Below are 7,627 nucleotides of genomic sequence, written 5' to 3'. Positions count from 1 at the left end.
CGGTCCTGTGTGGTAACAAACACTAGCACGGAAAATAATCACCCACAACTCAAAAGTGAAACCAGGCTACCTAAATATGGTTCTCAATCAGGGACAATGATAAACAGCTGCCTCTGATTGAGAACCATACCAGGCCGAACACAGAAATCCCAAAACATAGAAAAAAGGAACATAGACAACCCACCCAAATCACGCCCTGACCATACTGAAACAAAGACATTATAAAAGAACTAAGGTCAGAACGTGACAGCACCCCCCCCAGCCGCAAAACCTAAACCTATATGGGAGGGTCTGGGTGGGTGTCTGTGGGGTCCACGCGCGGGACGTGGACCCCACTCCACCATAGTCCTTCTCCGCCTCTTTACCCGCCTCCATGGCCTCTTTAACGCGGCGACTCTCGCGGCGACTCTCTCTCTTGCTTCTCTTTCATTTATGAAGAAATGAAACTGTTCAACTATTGTCTTTCTTACTCTTTAAGCTAACTACTCACCACATGTTATGCACTGTAGTGCTAGCTAGCTGTAGCTTATGCTTTCAGTACTAGATTCTTTCTCTGATCCTTTGATTGGGTGGACAACATGTCAGTTCATGCTGTCTATGGAAGGGGGTGAGAATGGGAGGGGGTGAGAACCATGAGCATCCTAGGTTTTGGATTAAAGTCAATGTACCCAGAGGAGGACGGAAACTTGCTGTCCTCCGGCTACACCATGGTGCTACCCTACAAAGTGCTGTTGAGGCTACTGTTGACCTTCATTGCAAAACAGTGAGTTTTAATAATGATGATGCCATGGCCTGTTTTAACATTAGGTACAGTGCATTCCGAAATGTTTAGACCCCTTCCCTTTTCCATATTTTGTTATTTTACAGCCTTATTCTAAAATTAAAAATGAAATCATTTTTTCCCTCATCAATCTACACACAACAAACCATAATGACGAAGCAAAACATTTGTTCATCCTTGAAGTTTCTACAACTTCATTGGAGTCCATTGTGGTAAATTCAATTAATTGGGCATGATTTGGAAAGGCACACACCTGTCTATATGAGGTCCAACAGCTGACAGTACATGTCAGAGCAAAAACCAAGCCATGAGGTCGAAGGAATTGTCCATAGGACATCGAGACGGGATTGTGTCAAGGCACAGATCTGGGGAAGGGTACCCAAAAAATTTCTGCAGCATTGAAGGTCCCCAAGAACACAGTGTCCTCCATCGTTCTTAAATGGAAGAAGTTTGGAACCACCAACCTCTTCCTAGAGCTGGCCGCCTGGCCAAACTGAGCAATCAGGGGAGAAGAGCCTTGGTCAGGGAAGTGACCAAGAACCCGACGGTCACTTTGACCGAGCTCCAGAGTTCGTCTGTGGAGATCGGAGAACATTCCAGATGGACAACCACAGTGGAGGGTGCTGAGGGGAGGACGACTCATAATAATGTCTGAAACGGAGCGAATGGAATGGCATCAAACACATGGAAACCATCCCCACCATATTTGATACAATTCCACTAATTCCGCTCCAGCCGATACCACAAACCCATCCTCCCCAATTAAGATACCACCAACATCATGTGAATAACCATCTCTGCTGCACTCCACCAATCAGGCCTTTGTGGTATAGTGGCCAGACGGAAGCCAATCCTCAGTAAAAGGCACATGACAGCCCGCTTGGAGTTTGCCAAAAGGCAAAGGACTCTCAGGCCATGACAAACAAGATTCTCTGCTCTGATGAAACCAAGATTTAACTATTTGGCCTGAATGCCAAGCGTCACATCTGGAGGAAACCAGGCACCATCCCTACGGTGAAGCATTGTGGTGGCAGCATCATGCAGTGGGGATGTTTTTCAGTGGCAGGGACTGGGAGACTAGTTAGGATCGAGGGAAAGATGAACGGATCAATGTACAGACAGATCCTTGATGAAAATCTGCTCCAGAGTGCTCAGGACCTCAGACTGGGGCGAAGGTTTACCTTCCAATAGGACAACGACCCTAAGCACACAGCCAAGACAACGCAGGTGTGGCTTTGGGACAAGTCTCTGAATGTCCTTGAGTGGCCCAGCTAGACCCTGGACTTGAACCCAATCGAACATCTCTGGAGAGACCTGAAAATAGCTGTGTAGCGACACTCCCCATCCAACCTGATAGAGCTTGAGAGGATCTGCAGAGAAGAATGGAAGAAACACCCGAAATACAGGTGTGCCAAGCTTGTAGCATCATACACTGGAAGACAGGAGGCTGTAATAGTTGCCAAAGGTTTTTCAACAAAGTACTGAGTAAAGAGTCTGAATACTTAGCAAAAAATACAAAAAATCTGTTTTTGCTCTGTCATTATGGACTATCGTGTGTAGATTGATGGCTGTAACTTAGAATAAGGCTGTAACTTAACAAAATGTGGAAAATGTCCAGGGGTCAAATACTGTACGAATGCACTTTATGTCTAACTTGGTGTCTGAGGGTTTTAAAAATAGGAAATATGATTTAGACTATGTGTTGGCACATGGATACGTTGCAATTGGAACGATGCATATTTTATAATCATTTTGAATAAGCTACATCTGTCTGTAGAAACTTTGAGAAATTATTACGTAATTTAAAATTGTATTGCTCTCCAGCACCTAAAAAAATGTGCTCTACACCATGAACGGGAGGGGGAATGTTGTGTGTGTTGGGTGGGCGGGTTATCCATGTAGGCTACAGTGTCCCGCGAATGTCTCGCAACATCATCCTGTTGTCCTGCCTTTGGGTATGTTAGCTAACCCTTCCCCTAACCATAAACCCAATCTTAACCCATTTAGCTAAACCTTCCCCTAACATTAACCCTTTAACCTTTCTCCTAAACTTAACCTTAACCCTAACCCTTAGCCTAACTAATGTTAGCCAGCTTGCTAACATTAGCCAGCTAGCTAGAATTTTTAAAATATCATACATTTCACAAATTCGTAACATATAATTGGGGCGACAGGTAGCGTAGTGGTTAGAGCACTGGGCCAGTAACCGAAAGGTTGCTAGAACAGATCCCTGAGCTGACATGGTAAAAATCTGTAGTTCTGCCCCTGAACAAGGCACTTAACCCACTGTTCCTAGGCCGTCATTTTAATTAAGAATTTGTTCAAAACTGACTTTCCTAGTTAAAAAATGGTTTTGTTTAAATTAAAGAAAATACATATTGCAATTCGTAACATGTCATATGAAATTGCTGATGGACATCCACAAATTAATACATACCATACCAAATGTAACATATCATACTAAACGGAGTGTTTGAATTTACATACAGAACAATACGAAATGCCCTGCGACCATGTTGAGTGGTGGGGAAGAAAATGTAACATGCCCCTACAGTACAGTTGCACACACATCAGTTGATGGACTACAAACATCCAAGTCCATCAGAGCTACTCTCCATCCACATTAAACCTTTCAGTCTCAAGACTCTGTGTATTCAACAAGTGGATCATTTGTTTCTGTCACTGCGGTAATTTGTTACTTCACTTTATTTACCTTAAAGGCTCAATTCTCCAACCTCTTCTCATGTTCCACAGGAAACTGCACAAATGGGCTCTTATTATGTGCTTTGACAAGTGCAATTCAATTTCCAAGACTCATCCTGGACGAGTCATGAGTCATCCATCTCCACTGGTTACCCACCCTCAGCTCCATATGGTTTATAGGGGAAATGCAAGAGTTGCCTGTGACACGACTTCCACTTTTGGACGTGTGCCTCGCTGTTTACAGTCCCTGTTGAAACATATGGGACTCAGAGTTTTTACTTAAAATGTATGCCTAACAAGAACCATTGATTTGAAAGTTTAACAAACCATACACTAGATGCACAAGAACTACTATTAACAATTTACACTGAACATTTTACCAAAACACAATTACTGTGCAGATGCAAAATTTGGTAACAGAATTTCGGTAAAATCTCCCTCCATTTATTATGCGACCATATTTTCCAAAAACTATGTTAAATATCTGCTATGAATTAAGGTTCAAAGATGTCTGATGATAAAAGTGGGTGTCAGCTGTGATATGACACCTTGACTTTGATAAAAATATGTATATATATTTTGGTTATTGAACTAAAGTAAGTGAAGTGTATGTACACTGCGTAATAGAATTGCGTTAAGGGGATTTCGTCATGGGTCCCTGACCTGTACTCCACAGAAATGCATTATTATGGATATGAATGTCATTCTTTTCATGGTGATGTATCCTAAATAGGCACACAAAGGTAAAAATATGACTATCCTCCTATCTTCCTCCATATTTGGGTATTGTTCTACACACTGGCTATTATTATAATGAGCTCCGACAAACAAACAAGACCAAATTTGGTTGGTCCAGACCGGGCCAAATCTGAACCAATCATGTTTCACAAGTTTGGACATCAAAGTACAGCACTGTAGCGTTCAGGAAAGTACAGTCAAGTATAATTCAATATAGTAAAGTAGAGTATAGTTCAGTACAGTATAGTTCTGTACAGTACATTACAGTGTACTCATCTCTAGTGTGATCAACTGTGTACTGTACTGAACTCTACTCCACTCTATTCTACTCTACAGTACTTGAACTATATGCTACTTTTCTTTACTGTACTGTACTGAACTATACTCTACTTTTCTTTACAGTACTGTACGCTACTGTGCTCTACTGTACTGTTATGTACTATGCTGTCCAAACTTGGGCCAAATAAAACGAGGACCAAATGAAGCCCGATCCAAACCTCTGTGGATGTTGAGATCAAGGCTTGTCCGGATCGGACCAAAAAACGATGTCTGTGGATGTTGAAATCAAGGCCAGGACGGACTGACAAAATTTGAACTACTTTTCAAGGTCCATGGACGTCTGGTGTCGGTTGGTGCTCAGTGGGTGAGGATGCTGGTTACAATAAAACGGAAAGAGAGGGGGCAGATGTCATCGGGAGAGGTGACATCAATTGGAGAGAGAGAAAGGGAGAGAGAGAGGGAGGGGTTGTCCAGACTTTTCACACTAGCTTTGTGACTGGATTAATTCAGGGGCTTTACAGGGAAGCCCCTTGGCCCAAGCCGTAGGGGGTCAGAGAGGCAATATTACGCTATAATAATAATGTATCATAATATGCTATATACCATATATACAGTGCCTTGCGAAAGTATTCGGCCCCCTTGAACTTTGCGACCTTTTGCCACATTTCAGGCTTCAAACATAAAGATATAAAACTGTATTTTTTTGTGAAGAATCAACAACAAGTGGGACACAATCATGAAGTGGAACGACATTTATTGGATATTTCAAACTTTTTTAACAAATCAAAAACTGAAAAATTGGGCGTGCAAAATTATTCAGCCCCTTTACTTTCAGTGCAGCAAACTCTCTCCAGAAGTTCAGTGAGGATCTCTGAACGATCCAATGTTGACCTAAATGACTAATGATGATAAATACAATCCACCTGTGTGTAATCAAGTCTCCGTATAAATGCACCTGCACTGTGATAGTCTCAGAGGTCCGTTAAAAGCGCAGAGAGCATCATGAAGAACAAGGAACACACCAGGCAGGTCCGAGATACTGTTGTGAAGAAGTTTAAAGCCGGATTTGGATACAAAAAGATTTCCCAAGCTTTAAACATCCCAAGGAGCACTGTGCAAGCGATAATATTGAAATGGAAGGAGTATCAGACCACTGCAAATCTACCAAGACCTGGCCGTCCCTCTAAACTTTCAGCTCATACAAGGAGAAGACTGATCAGAGATGCAGCCAAGAGGCCCATGATCACTCTGGATGAACTGCAGAGATCTACAGCTGAGGTGGGAGACTCTGTCCATAGGACAACAATCAGTCGTATATTGCACAAATCTGGCCTTTATGGAAGAGTGGCAAGAAGAAATCCATTTCTTAAAGATATCCATAAAAAGTGTTGTTTAAAGTTTGCCACAAGCCACCTGGGAGACACACCAAACATGTGGAAGAAGGTGCTCTGGTCAGATGAAACCAAAATGGAACTTTTTGGCAACAATGCAAAACGTTATGTTTGGCGTAAAAGCAACACATCTGAACACACCATCCCCACTGTCAAACATGGTGGTGGCAGCATCATGGTTTGGGCCTGCTTTTCTTCAGCAGGGACAGGGAAGATGGTTAAAATTGATGGGAAGATGGATGGAGCCAAATACAGGACCATTCTGGCAGAAAACCTGATGGAGTCTGCAAAAGACCTGAGACTGGGACGGAGATTTGTCTTCCAACAAAACAATGATCCAAAATATAAAGCAAAATCTACAATGGAATGGTTCAAAAATAAACATATCCAGGTGTTAGAATGGCCAAGTCAAAGTCCAGACCTGAATCCAATCGAGAATCTGTGGAAAGAACTGAAAACTGCTGTTCACAAATGCTCTCCATCCAACCTCACTGAGCTCGAGCTGTTTTGCAAGGAGGAATGGGAAAAAATGTCAGTCTCTCGATGTGCAAAACTGATAGAGACATACCCCAAGCGACTTACAGCTGTAATCGCAGCAAAAGGTGGCGCTACAAAGTATTAACTTAAGGGGGCTGAATAATTTTGCACGCCCAATTTTTCAGTTTTTGATTTGTTAAAAAAGTTTGAAATATCCAATAAATGTCGTTCCACTTCATGATTGTGTCCCACTTGTTGTTGATTCTTCACAAAAAAATACAGTTTTATATCTTTATGTTTGAAGCCTGAAATGTGGCAAAAGGTCGCAAAGTTCAAGGGGGCCGAATACTTTCGCAAGGCACTGTATTTCACACAATTGAGAAACAGATGTACTATGTCGATTAAGAAAGCTAAATCAAGTTACTTTTCAAGCACAATGTCTGACTTTCCTGCTGATCCTTCAAAATGTTGGAAAAGAGTAAACGTACTGAAGCATACAAATTCCTCTTCTTCCATGCCAAAGCAAGTTCTGAGAATAATTGGATACAGTTGAAGTCAGAAGTTTACATACACCTATGTCGGAGTCATTAACTTGTTTTTCAACCACTCCACAAACTTCTTGTTTGCGTTTGAGTTTGAGTATATTTTATTTTTACAGGGACAGTGCACATTAATCAACGTTTCAGTAAAAGTGTCGGTTTTAGCCAGCCGGCTAATTTTCAACCGCAGTCCCTAGGCAGGTTATTAAAAACAATTACAACTTATTTTTGTTAAAACACTATAGTTTTGGAAAGTCAGTTACGACATCTACTTTGTGAATGACACAAGTAATTTTTCCAACAATTGTTTACAGACAGATTATTTCACTTATAATTCACTGTATCACAATTCCAGTGGGTCAGAAGTTTACATACACTAACTTGACTGTGCCTTTAAACAGCTTGGAAAATTCCAGAAAATGATGTCATGACATCAGAAGCTTCTGATAGGCTAATTGACATCATTTGAGTCAATTGGAGGTGTACCTATGAATGTATTCTATCTCCTAGAGATGAACGTACTTTGTTGCGAAAAGTGCAAGTCAATCCCAGAAAAACAGCAAAGGATCTTGTGAAGATGCTGGAGGAAACGGGTACAAAAGTATCTATATCCACAGTAAAACAAATCCTATATTAAAAAATAACCTGAAAGGCCGCTGAGCAAGGAAGAAGCCACTGCTCCAAAACCGCTATAAAAAAAAACAGACTACGGTTTGCAA

Source organism: Oncorhynchus mykiss, chromosome 32, assembly GCF_013265735.2.
Source record: "Oncorhynchus mykiss isolate Arlee chromosome 32, USDA_OmykA_1.1, whole genome shotgun sequence".
Taxonomy (NCBI): Eukaryota; Metazoa; Chordata; class Actinopteri; order Salmoniformes; family Salmonidae; genus Oncorhynchus; species Oncorhynchus mykiss.
Note: the sequence above shows the minus strand (reverse complement) of the source record.